Below are 22,805 nucleotides of genomic sequence, written 5' to 3' on the forward strand. Positions count from 1 at the left end.
AAGACATTTTCAGACTGTAAATATGTTATGTGGTGTATTTTAACATCATTTATGTCAATTCACTCAGTGTATTTTCTATGGCAGCAGCCATATTTTCCTCATATTAACTAGCCTCATCCCATTTCTATTTGCAGTTATCTCTTTGAAGACCTCATCATTAACTAACTCATTCGATGTAATAACTGCTACCTACCATTCAGGGTAAGTGAGCATTTACCAGGACTACAATCCTCTCTAGATTGCGCACAGCCATGGTTTTAAAAACTATTTAATGTTCCTCCTCACCTCTTTGCTACCTCCCATTCAGGGTGGATACTACTCAGTCAGCATTATTGGTTATTTCCCTCACCAAGACAATTGGTACGTGTCACTGGTTTTTGGAGGCCCCCTACCTTACCACTTGCTCTTATTAGTCATTCTACCCCTCACCATATTCACTTCCTGCACACATGTATTCCTGATTACTCTCCTAGGGTATCACGGTCTTTGTCAAGGTGTTTCCCATTCACACCCCCAAGACCTTGGGTGGCCCATGAGATGCTCCCATGTGCATGTTACTAAGAACATATAACTTACACTGATCTTCATGTCATATCTTCTATCATATTGGATCTGTCTGCATTATGAATACTTCACCATTTGTTTACAACATTTCCCGCTCGACTGAACCATGGTATTGTTTGCTACCTTTCTTTCTCGATTTATTGCTGAACTGTGACATCACAATGATATGATAAACCATTGTATATGATGTATATATCTTTGTTCAACCCTCTATGACACGATATGAACAAATACAATTCTTTTATGTTTGTAATCCAACCACTAAAATACCATCATGGTAATTCATAGAATTCGGCGCAGAAATGGCGCACGCGGCTGGCGCACAGTGTGCACGTGCGGCAGTCTTCGCCAGCCACGTGCGCCAAAACCCATTTAAGCGCACAGCGTATTCATGGATTTCAACATCCATAACCAGCCGTGGCGCAGAGTGGCGCAGCGACCCTGCAGCAGTGCCAGTTACGCCCCCAATCCCGCCCAGTGCGCCATGAACAGCGCACAAATCCAGTACATGGGGCAAAGGCCAGTGGACCAGCACACAGACCCCCAACCACGAAAACGCGTGTAAAACTCCCTGTGCATGCCCCAGAATAAACGTACCCCGCTTGCGCTAGGCCAATAGCGTGTAAAACTACCCGCGCACGCCCCACAATACACGTACCCCGCTCACGCCAGCGAAATCGCGTGTAAAACGTGGGAAAAGTCCCCCCTGCCTGCGGGGCATGCCCAGGGGTGAAGGGCTTCCCGCGGAGCATACCCAGGGTGGATGGGCTGCCTGAGGGTTATGGGAAGGGTGAAGGGCTGCCTACGGGGTATAGGGAGGGTAGATGGGCTGCCTGCGTGTATTCTGGGGGTGTGCGTGTAGTATCACACGCGATAGGCCTTGTGCGAGCAGGGTAGTGTATTACTGGGGTGCGCGTGTAGTTTCACACGCGATAGGCCTTGGGGCCGAGCGGGGTACGTGTATTTGGGGGGTGCACGGGAAGTTCTACACGCGATAGGCCTTGTGCGAGCAGTGTACGTGTATTACTGGAGTGCGCGTGTAGTTTCACATGCGATAGGCCTTGGCCGAGCGGGGTACGTGTATTTGGGCGGTGCGCGGGAAGTTCTACACGTGATAGGCCTTGTGCAAGCAGGGTACGTGTAATACTGGGGTGCACGTGTAGTTTCACACGCGATATGCCTTGGCCGAGCGGGGTCCGTGTATTTGGGGGGTGCGCAGGACGTGTTACACGCGATAAGCCTTGGCCGAGTGGGGTATGTGTATTGGGGGGGTGCGCGGGAAGTTCTACATGCGATAGGCCTTGTGCGAGCAGGGTACGTGTATTACTGGGGTGCGCATGTAGTTTCACACGCGATAGGCCTTGGCTGAGCAGGGTACGTGTATTTGGGGGGTGCGCGAGACATGTTACATGCGATAGGCCTTGTGCAAGCGGGGTACGTGTATTCTGGGGGTGCGTGGGACGTGTTACACGCGATAGGCCTTGGCCGAGCGGGGTACATGTATTTCGGGGGTGCGCATGGAGGTTTACATGCCGTTTCGCTGCCACGGGAGTGGTACGTGTATTCCTGGTGTGCCCCAACACGAATTGGCAGTGTGTGTCCTCCCAGGTGTGCCCTCTCACCCCTCCCCAGGCCCTGCATGCAGCCCACAACACAGGGGACTACCCTGCACCCCTGGCCATGCCCCCCAGCCACCCCACATGTAACCATGCACATGTGAGCACCGACACATGTCCCCCTGCTCCCCCACCCACCCAGCAGTGACAGGCACCTGCCAGCAGGCCCTGACTCATGTCCCCCCACCAACTCACCCACCCAGCAGTGATAAACACCTGCCAGCAGGCCCCGACTCATGTCCCCCCCACCCACTCACCCACCCAGCAGTGACAGGCACCTGCCAGCAGGCCCCGACTCATGTCCCCCCACCCACTCACCCACCCAGCAGTGACAGGCACCTGCCAGCAGGCCCCGACTCATGTCACCCCACCCACTCACCCACCCAGCAGTACAGGCACCTGCCAGCAGGCCCTGACTCATGTCCCCCCACCCACTCACCCACCCAGCAGTGACAGGCACTTGCCAGCAGGCCCCGACTCATGTCCCCCCAACACCTCATGACGATCCACAATCATGGCCCTTATGGCCACCCAAATCACACCCCACGCCACCCCAGTCCAAACACACAACCAGGTATGACATCCACCCCACAATGAAATCCTCATCACATGATACATCCCAAATGGCAAGTATGCACATCAACACATTTCTGTCACACACACACAATGGGTGCATGTGATTGAGAAAACACACATTGTGACATACATCAAACCAAAGAGAGAATACCACACATTGAAGTAGGAAATAAAAATGTATTAAACACAAAAGCGAGGGAATTAAATGAAACACACAAAAATGGAACTAAATAATGAAAATCTGCATGTCCAAAATATAACCCAAAAATGCATGATAGCAAAATCCAAAGCAATCCAAAAGCACCTGTCCAAAGTGTCAGTCCGGCAAAACAAATCCAGAGTTGAAAAACAATAAAAAAAACATTGATCCATGGAAAGAAAATAATAATAAGCCAAATACATTGTCGAACTATCTACAAAGTACAAATTCAGGGTCCATGTGCCCAATCATTGAAATGAAACCTATAAAAAAAAAACTACCTATTGAAGAACTATATACAAAAACGTGGGGCATTGTCCAAGCGCCTCAAAATAAATAAAAACAGAAAGGAAACCTACCACTAACTAACTATATAAAATGGCGGTGGGCAAGTCCTACGTTCATCTTGTGATGTCCCGGGCAGGGCATCATTGAACTCCATGTCGATGTGCTGGAGGCGGGCCTCTTCCCTGGCCCGAGGTCTCGCAGGGATAACGCCATGTCCACCTCCAACTCCCTGCGAGTTGCCTCGAGGCACTCAGCCCGCCTCAGCGCCCTGCGCATGGAGAACTCTGCCCTGACCATGGTGAACCGCACCTCTTCCGCCCGCCGCCGCTCCGCATATATCCGCTGGCCCAACTGCCGCCACACAGAAGACACTCCCATTCCAGGGTCCTCCTGCCCTCCGGCCGATGCCTGCCCCTCTGATGTTGATGGCCCCGAGCCATCATTGCTCCCACTTTAAGCCTGCTGCTGCTGTCCATGTGCCCTGGCCGATGATGCCGGCACATCCTCCATCTGCTGGTCTCCAGTTGGTGGGGTGTCCACCCCTGCTGGACCTCCGGCTCCCGACTGTGGCAGGGATGGGAGCTCCACCAAGCTGGCTGCGTTGGTCGGGCCAGGTCCACAGGGGGCCCTGGTGGAATCTGGGCCGGGAGACGGCAGGGAGAATGACTGGTGCATAGTCTCCACAGAGGAGGAGAGGGCCGCCAGAGTGCACGACACATGTAGGAACCCTCCGACCAGGGCCCCTCCCAACTCTTCCACATTGCCACGCAGATCTTCATGATGGCGTGCATGGTCCCCCCAGGAAGCACACACGTCATCACGAATGACACGCGTGTGCAACGCGACACCAATCAGGACAGTACCCATACGGTCAGGGGTCTCCTCGTCTGCAGGTAGTGGAGTGCCAGATGATGTGGGCCTCCCCCCTATCTGCAGACGGGCCTGGGACGGGGCATCCCTGCTGGTGCATGGTGGTGCAGTCACAGGGTCAGGGACAGTGACATGCACAGGCCCCTCCGCTGTGACCTGTGCTGCCTCCTGCCCCTGGCCCTGGACTGCACCACTTGCACCAGTGGTACTACCCCCACCAGGCCCCATGTGCGGCTCAGTAGTGGCCTCCTCCTCTGTGAAGACCACCAACCCGGATGTCTCTGCACTGTCTTCCGCCATTGCAAGCCCCTGTGGGGGCTCACCCGGCCCTTCCGCTACAGCCGTAGTGGCAGACGCGGCACCAGTCCCCTCGCTCCCGGATGATGGCAATTCCTGGGAGGGTGGCTGGGCCTTGCTTCGCCGCCCGGTGGAGGCATCCCTGCTGCTTTTCTCCACAGCGCCGTCTCCGCCCTCTTCTTCACTCGACGCTGTGTAGAGGGAGACATAGAACACAAGCATCAGGGTACTGTACAATAGTCCCCTAGACAGGAAGCAATAACACATGAGTGGCACTGTCAAACGTCACTTCCATCCTGTCCCTCCACAACACATGGGTCAATGCAGGCGACACACATGCAGAAACAGGCACAGCGCATGCAATCAACATCAGCATCCATGTACAAGGGCCTCTATTGACATAAATGTTGTCTTCAAACTCACATGCATCAAGGCTCATATTGATCCCATGCACACACATCACCGAAGGGTCATGCATTAGGGCACGTACACCACACGTACACAGACACAGTGGATACAAGGATGACTAGACTGCATAAGTGAATCAACACATCGTCACGGACATGTGTCTTGCATCCATGGCGTTTCGAAGTCACACACACTCTTCTCAGACACACAGACATGTACACCATACATGTACATGAGAGCAGCAACCATATCTCACACCCCATCCATGTCCAAGAACAGAGACATGCATGCATTCATGTGTGCATTCCGCATGATGCTCCCCATGTTGCATTGGAACACATGCACCATCCATGTGGTTCACGCATGACTGGTCTCACATGCATTACCATGATGTCCCTGCACACACACATCCATAAATGGGCTATGTCACACATACAGGCAAGTAGCTGACTACCAGCACACTGCAACATGCCCTGTTTCCCACAGCAATGCATGGCCACTTACCGCTGAACTCCAGATGGGTCTTCCTCTGAAGGATCTGGATGTGGAGCGCTGGGTTTATGCGTTCCAGGACCCTCATCTGGATGTTGCTGAGGCTGACCCGGCACCCCTCTGCATCCTCTGCCTTCAAGAGGTGCCGGGCCTTGCTGAGGGTCCTGACCCTGACGTCCTACCAGCGCTTCCGGACGTGCTTGATGTCGCGGGTTGCCAACCCCTCCGCGTTGATGGCAACCACTACGTCCTCCCAGATCCTCTCACGTCCTTCCTTGTTGGCGGGCGATGAAGAGGGCATCATAATGCCCCAGAACTTGCTCCACCAGGGTACCAACGTCCTTATTGCTGAAGCTGGTGGCCCTCTGCCTCTCTGGCTGGGGGTCGCCAGTGGTCTCGGATGGTGTTTGCCCCGACATGGCGACCCCTGAGGCAGGTGTGGGTGGGCAACTGGGTCCTGGGGCTGGGCTGTGGAGCGATGGTATCCCAGTTGGGAGTCTTCTGTTCCAGCAGGGGAGGACACAGCAACTGGACCCCTGCAGATGGCTGATGTGCAGGCACCAAATAGCAGGGCACGTGGGCAGCAGGCAGGCAGGCAACAGCAGATGGCAGGTGGGAGCGTGCTCGGGGCTCTGGGGGGCAGGAAAATGGCCTTTTGGGCAGGAGCGTGGTCTTCCGTGTGTTGTCGCGTGGCCAGCTTGATACGGAGTGATTTGGCACGTGAAAAAACTGCACGTCAGCCTGTAATTCGAGGAAAGGCCCTTAGCGTGTAAGCGCGTCTGTGACATAACGCGCATGGGCATGTCCCTCAACACGGGTGCATAGTGAATCAGCACGTGAAAAAACAACACGTCAGCGTGTAATTTGAGGAAAGGCCCTAAGCGCGTATGCGCGTCTGTGACGTGACGCGCAAGGGTGTTGCCCTCAACACGGGTGCATGTTGATTGTACACGTGCAATAACTGAACGTCCGGGTGTCACTGCGTGCAATAGGAGGAAAGGGCCTTAGCGCGTACGCGCGTAAGTGACGCTGCATGTGTGGGCTGGCTCAAAAGGCACGCTTATGACGCCATTTTCTTGTACGTGCTATTTGTGGAGAGCGAGCGGGTGATTCTTGTACTTTTTGTCTGTTCACACGCGATTACTTCACAACGGTTCAAGTTCGTACTCCCTGTTTCCTCAGACAGCGTTCAATTCTTCTTTTGGCGGGGGTGTTGCCAACACGCACATGCGTGTCTTTTTCACGTTTTTTTTCCAGGCCGACGGTGAGTCGCGCACATATTTTCCAACTGTGGTTGCCCCGTGTGTCACGTACCCCTTCAGAGGTCATTGTAGGCTGCGTGTATCATGCGTACGCTTATTTTTGTGTTTCTGGGAGCCACAGTGTGGGTTCATTTTTCCACGCACGTGGTCTACCAGGGGTTGCGTGCACGTTTAATATTGTTTTCGGGGTGCAGGTGCATTGCGTGACCCGTCATCTTCCCCCAGGGGTCCCAGACAGCCTTGCCAGAGCACTATGGTACGAATACCATCTAGTACCCTACCCCTTTCATCCCAATTGCCCAGGACGATTGTTTACTGCAACTCCCATACGCACAACAACATCAGTGCCATGGTTGGGAGGTGAACAAGCAGTAAGGGAGGCAAAGGTGGCCGAGCTCAAAGAGGTGGGCGAAGTGGGCGCAGTAGGGGACGTGGCCAGGATGTGCAGGGTGGCCCAAGAGGCCAGTGTGTGGAGGACCAATCAGGGCCACCTATGCCCCCCCCAATGGTTGGGGGAAATGTAGCTGACACCATCCCAGCTCAGCCCTTGTTAAACCGGCCCATATTGTCAACTGAACCGGCACAGGATGACTCCGAGGCTGACTTCCGTGTCACCAAGTCTAAGCCATGTGTGGCAGTGAAAGTTGCTGTCACCAGGCCACGTGGATCTGGGGCAGCAATGTCATCTGCTGCCCCGAGTAGCCAGGGTGAGGAGGCTGCAGGGGCAGCTGCAGCTCAATCCACCCCAGCTCCGAGTCTCCCAGCCGGGACAGAGTTGGTCCAAGTCCATTACACCGAGGTTGGTCCTGCCAAAAGCACCCTGCAGCCAATGCCTGCAGCAAGACCTTTGGTCATTGTGCCTTTGGAAACTTCCAGTACCCAGTCCACCTGCGCTTCTGCCCCTACCAACCAGAGCAGCGTAAGCCACTCAGGATCCGCACCACCTTCCAAGAAGAAGAAGGGTGCTCTTGCACTACAGGCTGGGACCCTAGACACGGCTACACACTCCGGCACGTCATCGAAGCCTAGCTTCAATGACGCCGAACTAGATGCACTTGTGGCCTATGTGTTGGCACATAGCCGCGAAATGGTGGTGACTGCAGGGTGCAAGACTACACCTGCTCAACATAGGGCCCACTGGCAGACTATCGCAACCTGTATTAGTTCCCTTGGATTCGTGAAGCGCACAGCTGATGATTGCTATAAGCGGTGGAATGACCTGAAACGCAGAGCAATGAACAAGCTGGCTTCCAATCATGCCTCTACTCTGGTGACTGGCGGTGGGTCTCCACCAGAGGACGACCAACTCACTGAACATGAGTCTGTCGCTGGAGGCTTCATCATAGAGGATCAGATCCGAGGCGTGAGAGACCTACCAGATCTTGAAGCATTGTCCGGTGAGTGCCCATGCATGTGTATGCAATCCATGTGTATGTTGCTTGGGTGATATGTTCTGATTGAGTGCCAGGTGAGGCTGTGTAGTCATGACTGGTATGGGTCACCCATGTGGTCCCTCCAAACCATTCCCTGGCCTTGGGTTTGGGTATGCCAGTATCCCTTCTGACCACAGTTGCCAATTTGCACCAGATTACTGCAGTTGCCCTTCAACTGTCATCTTGCAACAACATTGTTAAAAATGTTTTCCTGTTCATTCAGCCTGATTGTTTCAATCCTTGCCATTTTTACGACGCATTTTCTTCCCGTACTGCCACAAATGTAACATACTTCTGTCATAGATTGCACACCACAATGGCCCACATTTATTACCTTGTTATGGGAATGATTTAACCATTCAGGCTGATTGAGAAATGGCCTGCACACAATCATTTTTGGGCCCTGTTTGAATGTTGAACATGACTGTTGTCTTCTGTCATGTTGAAGTGACCAACCATTGATGTATCCATCTGCCTGCCATCACTGTATCAGTGAACACTGGATCTGTTGCAGCGTGTGGCACATGCGTGTTTTGTCACACTATTTTGCATGTTTTATCTCATGATGTCCATCTCACATGGATGGGTGACAGTACTTATTTCCTACCATATGGCAGTACTTGTCAAATGTACCATGGCTATGCTACGTGCCATCTGTGTGCTGGCATGTGTCATGTATGTGTATTAAACATGCCACTCACAGGCTAATGTGTGATGCCAGTGCTATCCAGCATGCAGCACATGTGTTGCTTTTCCATCTTGGAGTCCCCAGTGTCTGCTTTTTGCCTCCCCTTCCAACTCATTGACAGTGCATGCATGCCAGGGTTATAGTCATGTGGGACATGTGTAATTTATGTACTGGATCTCTGCCTCGTCAGGCCTATGTGTGTGCTATGGTGCTCATGCCTGTTTCCATTTGTTATCTTTCATGTTTTTGCAGGTGATGAGGCACTTGATGCTGTTGAGGAGGAGGAGATGGTGCAGATCCAGGAGGAATCACAGCCACAACCGGGCAGCACTGGAGGACGTGGGGTGGTGGTGGATGAAAACCCATTTGTCCTACAGACCATGCTGTCCATCAGTGTCTCTGGGTACACCTCCGCAGACCTCTATGAATCAGATGCTGAATCGGACAGTGAGACATATGTGCCGTCGCAGATGAGTGTTTCTGGCAGGGATGCTGTTCTGTCCAACCCACCTGCACCGGGGGTAGACCCCTCTATGGGGATTTCAGTGTTGGTAAGTCCGCCTTTGGCGGTTACGGATGCAGGGTCAGACTCCACAATATTTGCTCCTGTTCCTGGGCCAGCAGATCAAAGGAGGAATGCAGTCCTGCAGCCTCAGGCAGTGCCAGCACAGCAAGGTGCAGATCGCCTTGCCCCAAACAGGTGTGGTGCCCACCAACGCGGTGGCTGTGCGCCACCAGGCAATACTGTGTGGGAGAACTCCATGTACAGTATAGCAGCACAACAGGGAACATTGTGTGAAATGATGGCTCAGGCAATGGATAGGATGGCCACTTCCATTCTCCCCCCTGAAAGGCAGATGGAGCTCCAGCAGCAGGCAACAGACTCCATTTGCCACTCACACAGGGAGGACATGTTGGCGTCCAACAGGGACCGACGGCCTGGACTGGAGACTCTGCGCAAAGCCATATCTGTAGAGTCACAGGCCCACAGGGAAGCCCTGAGGTTAGAACACGGGTCCCTCAGAGATACTCTGGGTGAACTTGAGGTTTCCTGGAATTTTAGGTCAGAACAGCAGCGGGGGCAGCTCACACGTTCACTCTCAGCTGAGCTCCAGCCACCCCGTGCGTAGATCCGGGCATCACCCGAGGCCATGCAGGCAGAAATGCGTGCTACCCGTGAGGTGCTGCATGGGGATCTCCGTACCATCATCCTGCAGAACCAAACCTTCCAGACCTGCATGCTTGCTGCCATGGAGGACCATACCAGGGCTTTGCGTGGGCTGCCTCCCATATCACGGCCACCTCCTGATGTAGCAGCAGAGGGTGATGACAGCGACGGCAGTTCTCCCACTGTAGCGTAGCCGTGCAGGCCATGAGCCCATGGAGGTCTTTTATTTTCTCAAAATCCACGCATGTTGGTGTTGGGGTGCACCCTGTACCTCGCCCCTCCTGGGTCCCCCCCGGTCCACACATGGCCATTTTTGATTTTTTTTAATATTCTTTTTTTACAGTGTGTTGCTTTGTGTGGCTTCTGTGGGCTTCCACTGTGTATTCCAGCTGGACACATGCAGGCTTGTCCTGTCTTTGGGTTAGATGCTTGGGTTCCTGACACGCACACCCCTCCTGCTTCCTCTTTCCATGGGCTTGCAAAGGGTGTGACCAAGTGACAGTAACTTATACAGTGATATTGGGCTCCATGAGTTGTGTGGGCAGTCTGTAGTAAAAACTGTGTGTACATCCCTAGTGGGGATTGTTGTTGGATTCTACACTGCATGGTGTATGGATATGTGCTTGTGCATCCATGTCTTTCTCCTTATATACATGTAGCTTCTTCATGTCTTCACAAGGCCGTCTCCTTTGCAGATGCAGTTCATGTTGTATGCAGTACACTGACATATTTGCCTGACAGCAACACTCTGCATTCGGAAGGGGTCGATGTGCTGCCTTAGTCAGGTTGTGGGACTTGCACTACTTTAATTTTATACTGTCATATATTGCCACGGTTTCATCCGGTGCTGCTGTTTTGTGTTGCTGGTAAGTATTTGTTCATGTGTGCTGTTTTTGATTGATTACTGGGAGCATATTGTCTGTGGCCTGTTTCCATTTGTGACAGTGCACTTTGTGACACTTGTGTCATGTGTTATGCATTCATTTGGTTGCTTTCACATTGCATGCCATGCCATGGTGTGTTGGGTAGCTGAGATCGGGAGGGGTTTGGTGACATCCCACTATTTTGATGTGGTATTTTGCAAGGGGGTAGTCGTTCATGCTGCATGAATGTGTGGCGTTTTGTGACACAGCATTGGGTGTCTTTAAGTAGGTAGGGATGCACATATTGTAACACTTCCAGGTGACTAATCTTAGGCTGGTATGGTTGTGACAGTTGACTGTCCCTTTTGTCATCATCATTGATTGTCAGCTGGTATGTGCCAGGGCTGTGTGCACTCCACAGGTGTGGGATTTTAGGTGAAATAATTTCCCACTAGCTGGTTACGGGCTGCCTCACCACGTGCCCTTTCACCTCCCATGCGCAGCGGCCGTGCATGTGGTTGGGGATGTGGGGGCACCACCATGTCCACCGGCACGCCCCGGCGGGTTGCAACGTTGTGCAGGACACATGCTGCCACTATGATCCTGCACACTACTGGGGGTGCATATAGCAGCTGCCCACCAGAGCGGTCAAGGGAGCGAAAGCGTGACTTGAACACTCTGAATGTGCGCTCCACTATGCCCCGGGTTGGAATATGGGCTGCGTTGTATCTTACCTCGGGTGGTGTGGTGGTGTTCCGAATTGGCGTCATCATGTAGGTGCTCAGAAGGTAGGCACTGTCCCCTGGGGAGGTGATGATGGCTATCATTAGTGGGGTTTTCACATTACTCAGTATCTGACATGCATGCATGTGCAGAGGCATTTATACTCACCAATCAGCCATGTGTCGCCATGCCGCCCAGCTTCCAGGTCCCGGTTTAGGGGTGACATTCTGAAAATGAAACTATCATGGCTTGATCCTGGATAGTTGGCATATACTGAAGTGATGATTCCCTTGGCATCACATACTACTTGCACGTTGATTGAATGCCAGTGCTTGTGGTTTCGATATATGTGCTCAGTGGCCCTGGGAGGACGTAGAGCCACATGGGTGCAATCAATGGCACCTAGCACTTTGGGGAAGTGTGCCACCCCGTCCTGGACCACGGCCTGCCTTTCTGCAGGTGTTCTGGGCATGTATATGTGCCTGCGGACTGAGGGGCGTGCAGTCATGATGGCCAACACCTGGTGTAGGCAGCGTGACTGCGTGGCCTGTGACACACCCCTCACTATGGCACTTGTCCACTGAAATGAACCAGTAGCCAAGAAGTGCAGTACATTGAGCACCTTTTCCAAAGGGCTCAGTGCTTGCGAGCACAGGGTGGGTGATGTGAGGTCATCCTCCCACTCACTCACCAGGTCGAGGATTATGTGTGGTGGAAATCTGTACCTCCCATACACCTGGTCATCAGGCATCCCAAAAAGGCTGGTCCTGGGTAAAAAAATGCGGGGCCTGGCTATCCTCCTCCTGCGGTGTCCCACCACCACTGCTCTGAGGAATGGTATATTCATCGTAGCGTCTGAGCTTGTTTGTTGTTTGCGCGCACTTTTATGCTGCGCGGGCCGCTTACGCCTGCTTCCTGCTGGCGTACGTGTTTCCGGATTAGCGCGTCTTTGTTGGCACACGCCTTTCCCCTGTTCGATTCCATGAATACGTGTTGGTGGCGTGCGTGTGGGCGTTGCAAACATTTACCTCCTGTACTTCCCCCGTAACGCCCACATTTTCACGCGTTGTTCCCCATTCCACGTGTTACGCCCCGTGTTCCGCCCACTTTTCTTGTGTGCGCTGCGCTATGTGCGCTTTCCCTGTGCACGTAGTGCACGCCGTTGAATGACGTGTGCGCCCGCGTGGGCCACCCACAATTTTAGCACACGTCCCAGGATTTACACGCGCACTGAATTCCATGAATCGATGTGCGCGGCATTGGCACGCGTGCGCTGCGATTTTCACGCTTGCGCTGCGATTTTCACGCTTGCGCTCCCCTTTTCGGCGCACATTTATTCCATGAATCGGTCCGCATATCTATTGGATTTCCCTGAAATAATTTTTCATTTGTTTTCTACTTATATTGTTTTATGCTCAGCCTTGACAACGACCCAGAGGGTCGAAACACGTGTCGGCTGATTTTTTCTACAAGCAAAATAAATATCAAGTTCTGTTGCAATTAAAAGACTCATCGTGAATTTATAATTACGATTGAATAACTCAGCCAATCAAAAAACGTGGGATCTGCGCGTCAAATTTACCTTCATTTTGCTGTTCATTTCACGTATTTGTTAAGATCTGGGGTTCAAGCAATTACATAAAAAATAGTTTCATAACAATGTCTTGAAAAGTACACAAATCACGAAAGAAACTAGATTGACATTATGTAAACTGTTATGAAAATATGTAAAGCAAAAATAACATGATTATAGATTTAATTTTCCTCACCCTGAATAAGAAATACAGTAGAACCCTGTACACTGTACAGGTATGTAAACCCAAACACATCCGTTTATATTTATTTGTTTATGTTAATTCGTTTATAATGCGCTGGAGCCCGCAGGGGTCTCTTTGGGGTTTTAAACCTGTATCCAAAATGAAATAAAAAGTAATGCAGTATGAGATCATGTGGATGAGTTATTATTTCAGGGATCTACGTTGGTTGTTCAGTGCAATTTGCTCGAGACAGAGCTGTTTGCATTTGTTTTCTAAGCTTTACTCGCACATAATATGCGGACGGAGATCCCTGCATGAACCTCACAACTCCCCACCGTAATTAAATACCAAAACCCACCCCATCATATATATTTGCAAGGCAATGTGTTACAAAATTGCGAACAAATCTGCCTCGAGCAAATGGGCCTATGATGAAATGGGCATGAATGCATTTCACACAGAATGCAGTGCTATGCTCCCCTCCCGTGTATTGCAATCCCCCATTCGCACCTCTTATAGGACAAAGGCCCTTAACCCTTGGAACTGGGTGCCTGGCCATATACCCTGCAATAGATGTTATTGTAATGCTCTCCTGACTCAAAGCGGGGAGCGGCTGTGCTTCCCTGCGCTTTGAACTATCACTCAAAAAGTGTGTACTGTAAGTTGTTAAGTCTTTGGAAAGCACAGGATAGGCTCTATGTGGGAAGCAGGATACAACCGAATAAATCGGGACAGTCTGGCAAAAGGCGGGGTGATTGGCTACCCTGGGATACAGGACCAGAGGAAGAAGGGAAGTGAGTGGGCACCACTTGATAGTAAATCCACGTATCTCAAGTGCTCAGAATTCTAAGCAAAAAGAAGATTCATTCAAACAATTTATATCCAAATATTCAAAAAGGAGCTGGCTGTGACGAATTTGAAGACACCCAAACTCAAAATACATGTGAAACAGGAGACCAAGTAGAATACTAGGTCACACAGCCGCTCTCTATAGAACCCAGTCTGGGTATATGGTTAGTTAAGATTACTATGAGTTCAATTTTCAAGTAAAAAAGAGATGTCTTTGGTTGAAAAACGACAAAAACATTGAGGTTCGGTTGTTTTTTCAAAACAATTTTATCAAAAATAATAGTCTCAAGAATGAGAAGTCACTAATATTCTCTTAGTGAGGAAGAATTTGCCACAATTGATTTATCAATCAGACCAAAATTGCCAATGCATTTCGGAAATAGATTTCCTTCGTCAGGGCCAGTCTAAAGATAATACATACAAGTTCACAAAATAGAGAAAAAACTGTTCAAATTCGTATAAAGCAACATATAAGTGTCATACATTATTGTAACAAAATTAGGAACATACCATTCAGTTGTAGTTTCAGAAGTGGATGGATAAGGTGAGAGCATGGGGAAAAAAGAGAAAAATAATAACCATCATAAGACCCTGTTTACTGTAGATATCAGATAGTAAAGCCAAATGAGGGAAACGTTTACCTGAGATTGATAGGTTGCATGCAGAGTGTTCTATTTTGTGAACTTGTATGTATTATCTTTAGACTGGCCCCGAAGGAAATCTATTTCCGAAATGCATTGGCAATTTTGGTCTGATTGATAAATCAATTGTGGCAAATTCTAAGAGAATATTAGTGACTTCTCATTCTTGAGACTATTATTTTTGATAAAATTGTTTTGAAAAAACAACCGAACCTCAATGTTTTTGTCGTTTTTCAACCAAAGACATCTCTTTTTTACTTGAAAATTGAACTCTTAGTGATCTTAACTAACCATATACCCAGACTGGGTTCTATAGAGAGCGGCTGTGTGACCTAGTATTCCACTTGGTCTCCTGCTTCACATACAGGACCAGAGGGCCATGTTTATCCCGAGATTGAGAAAAGCTCAAAACTCAAAAGCAACCTTTTTCAATAGCTGCCTTGCTCCAACATTTGGAAAAGGTTTGAAATGAGCTTCATCATTTTTAGATTTCATCACACAATTTAAACTTCCCTGTTTCCCAAGTGATGAGGATTTCTATTTCCTGTTTCAGTCCGAATGACTTTTTGCCAACAGTTTTTTCATTTTTCCAGGATGTTATATCTCTAAAGTTGCTTTAATAAATGTTTTCAGTGTTTAAACTTCATTATTGTTTTGTACACTACACGGTGAGGCCTTCAGGGAAACTCAGGGAAACTTTGGCATTTAAACACATACTTTCAATAAAATAATGTAATATATATATATATATATATTATTGTACATGGTTTATATCAAACCATGTACACACATTACTCAGTTAAACACATATCATCATTAAAAACAGTACAAAAAATGAGAATCACTATACACAAATATAATTCTAATGATCATTCATAAAACTACATAGCCAACTAATCTCAAGATCTTTTTTAAAAGTGACAACTCTAATTAATAGTGATGTAGGATGACCCTCTAAAATGTAGTACCAAAAAGTGTCATGATTTAAAAATGACAGATCGTAAACAAATGTATTAAAAAGGTCTTTAGTTTTTTGAAAAGTTGGGCAAACAATCGTTAGGTGTTTAAACGTTTCGACCATTTGATTACAGAAACAATACATACCACTATCCCACTGTCCTCTAATAAAAAGAATATGCTTAAAACGCACTCTCATAAAAACGTCCCTAAATCTTCTATCAGGACATTGCGACAGATAATTCAATAATGTGACTCTTTTTTTGATTTCTATACCTATTTTAACATATAACTTATATTTACTCCTCTTTTCACAAGTATAGATCCAGTCCAAGTCCAGATTCTTTCTTTTCACATAGCTCGTATTATCCAATAAGATCTCCACTACAATATCATATCTTTCCAAAATACTACTACATCTCTATTTAAAATGTGTAAATGGCCACCCTTGTGCACTCTCCATTTGTTCCACTACTAGGGAAGAAAGGGTGGCAGATTTATACAGTACTAACTTTCGATACAACAACAACATTTTCCATTGGAATAGGCAGACCATTGGGTTGAGACCTAATTCGTATAAAAGGATTGTGACTGGTATGCGGTTTGGTAGAGCCAAAGCCTTCCGCCAGACAATACCTTCCAATTTTTCAAGCTCCAATTTCACATATACAAAAGTCATTTCTGACCCATACAAAATCACAGGCATGACTTTTCGAGTATAATACAATATTAGTGGGCATATTGTGAAACAACAATATTTCTTACAAATATAGTGCATCTGACCGCACAGCTGTTTACCTTTTTGCCACAGGGGCATTTTTAATATGCTTTGCTGGTTAGGTCTAACAAGCATATATTACAGATATTTCACAGTGGGTACCACGGACAGTATTCTCGTGCCCATTGACCATTTAAAGCACGTCAGTTTAGTTTTCTTGCCATTAAAACATGCACGGTTTGACTAGTTTGAGTATGCCACTCGACCATTTAACTTTGTGTATTCTTCAAATCTGGTTAAAAGTCTCTGCAGACCTACTGGAGTCTTGTCAATTAATAATAAATCATATGCGTAAGCCATACAAAAACAATGCTCGCTGGCTACCAATGGGGGTACAAATGACACTGTTTCTAAAAATCCCCCCATGTCTGAGAGGTACAAATTAAAGAGGCAGGGGGAGAGTAGGCACCATTGCCTCAATACTCATTCAGTCCTAGTAGGCTTGGTCAAGTTACCCTCATGCTCAACCTGACCTTGACCTGGGTATTACTATAAATGTGGATTACAATATCTAAGAGGTGTCCTGGTAGATTCCACTTTTGTAGCTGTAGTCTATTTAAACAATGTAACCTTTGATTCCAAGATGGAGTCTAAGTGAAATGCATTCTGTGAACATGCATGAACATTTGACTTCAAGTTTAAAGAGAGACCCATTTCTCTGAGCACAATGTGCATTTGATGAAGCAATGGAAAGACAGCTTGTTTATGTGTTCAGAGGAAGTTTGATTTCATTCTTTTAGCAGCTTAGAGCAAAGTCTGTTGGCTTCCCATGAGAATCCAGAGATTGTTTACAAATTCACTGGCATCTTGTAGCTGCAACGGCTGCACAGCTGTGGGGTTCGGCTGACAGTGGACAGCTCTGTAAAAATACTGGGTTAGTTGGAGGGAAAGACATCACCCAGACAGGGAAAGAGCAAGTCACTTCACTTCTTGACCTCTTACTTTGACGTTCGGCTGGGCTGATTGAAGCAGGTGTGTTTCCGTTAGCCTGTTCCCGTTGGTGAAGTGAAGTATTCTCTCTCCCACCTTGGTGATTCCCATTGAAGGCTTGGCAGAGATGTAGAATGTTATAGAGACGCTAATGGTGATGTATTCCTGTTTCATTTCTATGTGTTTTTTATTGTGATAATCTTTAATTACGAAACTTTACATGACGTGTGAATTAATTCTTTTCGTCCCAAGACAAAGCACATTGCCTTCCAGCATTTTTTTTAAGTACAGAGGGGAGTCCCTTAAGTTAAAAAGATATCTTTAAATTACTGAGAAAAGAGGAAGGCAAAACAATAGCTTTACTCAGAGCCTATCTCTGTCCACCTTGTCGAAAGGAAGGCTCAGGTCAATGCTGGCCACATAAAGTGGATCATTCCTTGTTGCGCTAGCCTGTTCAATTAGTGAGTGAATAAGAATACCCTTTACACCAGTCCCAATCCCCCTCCCAAAATCGGTTCGGTCTACCCGTACAGAAGATCCAGTCCTCGATTTCTTTTAAGATACATTTTGTGAAGACTTTACTCTCCACGACTAGGACGGTGATCGTGCGGTGACTCAAAGGATGTAACGCAAAGTACATCAAACGATCTAAACGTTAACCTTTATTGAAAACCAGAGCTATCACTCACGTTTTCCAGGATGTCGGAAATATTTTGGTCTTTAGATTTTTGGAAATAATATATATAGAATCAGTGCCCGCACATAATCCATTTTTATCACCCTGTTGCACAAACCGTTTGGGCCAGGAGCAAGTGAATTAGAAGAAGATTTTATGATATTGTGCAGCTGATCAAGGCAAATATGAATTTCCCATTGGTGGTTATAAACAAAATCAAAGACGTCAAAGTTCGTGTTCCTATATATATTTCTTCAAAGTGATTTTGCCAGAGTTGTTCCGATACTGGATTTATAATTTCCGTCTTACTTGAAAAATTCTTCATATTTACATGGGACCAAAAATGTTTTCCATTTTTAATAGAATTGCTTCAAGCTTCGATACCTCATCTCTTTGCATCAATAGGGATTTAAAACTATTGCGTGCAGTTCCTTAATGGTCTTGCGCATCTGGTTCTTTCTTGTTTGTACTGTTTGATTAGAACGCAAAGATAGTACATTCTTTCCCTCCTGTTCCCATACCTTGTCGACCACAAAGATAGGGACATTGTCTGCTGTTAGGGTCCTGAGTTTGTTAGTCAATGTGATTGATTGCTAGAAGTTTGCAATAATCATGTTAAATTGCTCTTTGCTCTTTGGGTTCCGTGAGATTCTGTTCTTCTGTTGATTCCCTGTGATGTTTCTACACATGGTTATTTCTAGCAGACTAGTTTCTATCCTAGATTGCAAGATCAGAAGGTCGTGATCACTAGCTGTATTACTGATAACCTCAAAGTGCTTGCAAGTATGAATAATCCTTCTGACACTACCAGGTAAGCGATACAGGAAACAAGTTCATCTCTATGCCACATAGGCTTGCTTGGGATACCACCAGGTACCTGTCCATTTACAATAATAAGGCCCCATCTGGCACAAAATTCCTTCCAGATTCTTCGGTGTTGCAGTTGTTTTATGGAGTATCTAGACTCAAGATCCTTAACCCTACCCGGGACGTCTGCCGATGATAAACAATGTGAACTTAAGTCGCCTACTAAGGCGATCTCCGCCTGTCGGAATCCACTTTGTATACCGCTAAGATGTTACTCAAACTCCCTCAAAAAGTTGTTAAATCAGAGTGCAGATGTTTACTAATAATATTGGTTTCAGAAGAGAATTAATTACAAGCTCTATTTTCACATAAAGTGCACCTTTTACCCCATTTGAAATCATATTTCCCCTTCATTTCGTTACCATGTTTGATGGCTATACATAGACCCCTTAAAGGCCTTCCTCCATTCAATTTGGTGGCCCCTCGTTGGAAAATGTAATATCTGTCCCAAACTAGGGTTTCAGTTGCACAAGTTTCCTGAAAACAAACTAAAGAAGGATCGCTTAAGAATTCAGAGAACTTCAGGTCTTTAATTAATTTACCAAACCCCTAACATTCCATTCCAAAAATCGGGGGAGAAATTGTGCAGTCGGACTCCTGTATCTTGGTCCATTATGATTTCAGATTGAATGCTATATGTTGCTATATATTATGTGACAGTCAGTAGTATTATGGCATTATAGTTGGGCCTCCACCCTGCTGTTCTGGCATGGGATAAACAGGGCATTCCAACATACTGGCTTCATTATGAGTTTGCCGGTCTGGAAACAAGGGTGCCAGTAAGCTCACCGGCACCTTTGTTTCCAGATCAGCAAACTCTGAGTCTGCCTGCCGTGGCTGCTGTGCCCGACAGATCTGACCCTGTCGGGCGCAGCGGCCACGGTAGGCAGACTGGTCAAGGAAAGCACCAACACCGTTGGCAACAGTGCCATTGCTTCCATGTCCCCACTCCCAGAGAGTCCACTAGGACTCTATGGGAATGGGGAATTACAAATTGCTGGCGGCTGACATCCCGGGCCGCCAGACTGATAATGAGCCGGTGGCACCGGGAAGTCAGGTGCCGGTAGCACCGGCAGGGTTACCACTTGACCTGTAATGAGACCCAATGTATCCCTTCGCTGAAAACCTCTGGTGCAAACAGATATACATATACCTTAAATTAATATACATGCTTGACTCCGGTGAAACCAAACTCCCCCTCCTGATATGTGGGGAAGCGAGCCACTGTAGACTGGCCTGGTCTGGTCACTACCCGGTGCGTCTCCCACAGTATGGTTGAGGAGGGATCCTGATAGCTTGCCTTCCCCCCAGAGACGCAGTAAATCCATCCAGATTGAAGCTGTTCGTGCCCTGGTTCCTGAGGATTTAGTTTACCAGAATGCAACACCAAGGGCCACAGTGGCTCCTGGAAGTGAATGACAAGTCTACTTCACTACAAGAGCCTCAGGGCCTGAACCAAAAGAGTTTGCGAAAACCAAAGTAAGAACACTCACGACTTATCTGAAGTTACAAGCACCAAAGAGAGGACCGAAAACCTGCATGCAGAGACTGCAGACTGCTGTGGACGCTCCCTCAGCAGTGGATCTGAATCCATGCAGCCACTTTTTTCAACCTTCCAGCCCTGCGTCAGTCCTCAAATAAACCCTCAGGTAATTAACCTATAATATTAGAAAGTTATTAATAACATAGTGAATTAAATTAAGACACATCAGGGAGATTAACCAATCCCAAAAATAATGCAAATGGGACAGGGGAATAACCTATCTATTGAAAGCTCAGGGAAACCTCCAAACAAAAAATAAAGTGAGCTTCGTTACAACTTTTTCCGACAATAATTTTGAAATTAGAAAAATATTGAACAAAAATTGGCATTTGCTCAAATTAGACGAACACCTTAAAGACATCATTGATGATAAACCAAATTTAATTTTCACTAAAGCCAGAACTTTGAGAACAAGCATTAGCCCATTGCTACTCCCTAAACTATTAAGACAGCAACCAGAACAATGGTTACCAAGCTTACCATCAGGATTCAGAAAGTGCGGATCATGTGGCATGTGTAAACTAGCATACCCCAATACCAAGACTTTTTCGGATACAAGAGCAACAAGTATTCCCATTAAGGACACTATAAATTGTCGCAGTAAATACATAATTTATGCTATCATATGCACATGTGAACGCATATATATTGGAAGTACCATACGAGAACTCAGGTTCAGAATACGGGAACATGTCTATGCCATGAGCAAACCGGATTCCACATTGCCACTTGCACTACATTGGCATACAAAGCATCAATTAGATGACAAAATGAATTTAAGGTTCATTGGGCTCCAACAGGCTTCTCTGGGCGAGAGAGGTGGGAATAGAGAAATTCTCCTTCGCCAGATGGAAGCCTGTCTTATTTGCAAATTTAGAGCAACGGAATTTGGCTTGAATCAAGATCATGAGATGGCGTACGTTCTCTGAATATGATGCCCAATGAATAAGAGGAATTCTAATGTCACTCCATGCCTGTTTGTATATGTACAACAAACTCATGTAATGCTTTTGTACGCTGGACTATACTTGTCATAGGCTATTTTGTCCTTGAATTATAATTGGTTGCCAGACATTTGGTCGAAAAAAATTGGTCGACCAGACAAATGGTCGAACCAATTTGGTCGAAAACCAAATGGTCGAAATTTTTTATTTTTTTATTTTAACCCTTTTTTTACATTTTTTGGGGGAGTCCCCCCCAACCCCCTTTTTTTCTCTAAAAACCCCTTTTTTAACTAAACGAAAACCCGAAAAATAAATATATAAATAAAATAAAAAATTCGACCATTTGGTTTTCGACCAAATTGCAGTCGACCAGTTTTTTTTCGACGAATTGACTGGACACCTTATAATTGCACCCATTTATGTCTCACAACGTGGTTTTGCCCCATTTCGTAAAATGTACCCTTGGTTAGCACCACCTACCTTATTATGCAGGGTAATTTATTGCGTACTAATTGTAAATAATAATGTAATGGCCAGATTTGAGAGTTATGTTGTCTCGCTATCCCTCAAAACTTTAAATCAAATTATAATTCTTAAACCCATGGAAACCTGCAGTCTGTTTCCGGACTGTAATGAATATTGATACGAGTATTGTACTTCAAACATGGCGTCCATCTTTCTTGCACATACACACAAAATGGGACATCCACCGAAATAGTAGTGGGACTGGGTTGCTACGACAACCCATGTAAACTCAAGAAGTGAGCCCGCTTTCTCGCAACAGACGGCAGGACATTTTCATGCGCTCTGCAGGTAAGCCTTAGTACAGCAGACTGAGTAGATTCTCAGCCACTGATCAACACCGCAGCATTTACGCTCGATCGTGACTAACACTATATTATTGTACCAGAGCGCTCTCTATGCACTTTTGCATACTGATTCAGTCAACACGTGGAGTTTAACTGACGCGTAGCTCGTCTAATTTTAAAACAAACATCAGTCACGGACACTTGCCGTTCCAACAATGACGCCATAAATTGTGATATTAGCACTGCGCCACCAATGTTCACCCAGAAGTATTATTACTATTATTTCCGTGTACCAGTAGCATTATTCACGCACGCTCGCATAGGAATCAGTCTTACTGTTGAGATTCACTCGTGCCCTTGTCTATCATTGCTCAACTTAATTGATCACACCAACAATGCTGCAGTTTGCTAAATCAATGCATCTTAAGTATTGATACATGTATGTATCACTGCATGAATGTATTACCTAATCCGAGATTTTTTGAACTGATTTTGTATAGGGGGATTCAACCCGGGATATTGTGCGTCAACTAATTGGAACTATATATTATGGGAACATAGGTAAGGCAACCATGGGTGCAAATCAAATCTTATCATTTATTTTAAG

At 47.0% G+C, this 22,805-nt stretch overlaps 1 long non-coding RNA gene across 1 annotated transcript in view; it reads left to right on the forward strand.

Annotated features, from left to right (window-relative positions):
* The window catches only part of LOC138497995 (uncharacterized), a 233,504-nt gene that overhangs the window by 182,224 nt on the left and 28,475 nt on the right, over positions 1–22,805 (forward strand). The window contains exon 3 of the long non-coding RNA XR_011278682.1: positions 135–201. This is a non-coding gene — a long non-coding RNA (uncharacterized lncRNA). The remainder of the gene's footprint in view (positions 1–134; positions 202–22,805) is intronic.

Source organism: Ambystoma mexicanum, chromosome 5q, assembly GCF_040938575.1.
Source record: "Ambystoma mexicanum isolate Mex_15411 chromosome 5q, UKY_AmexF1_1, whole genome shotgun sequence".
Taxonomy (NCBI): Eukaryota; Metazoa; Chordata; class Amphibia; order Caudata; family Ambystomatidae; genus Ambystoma; species Ambystoma mexicanum.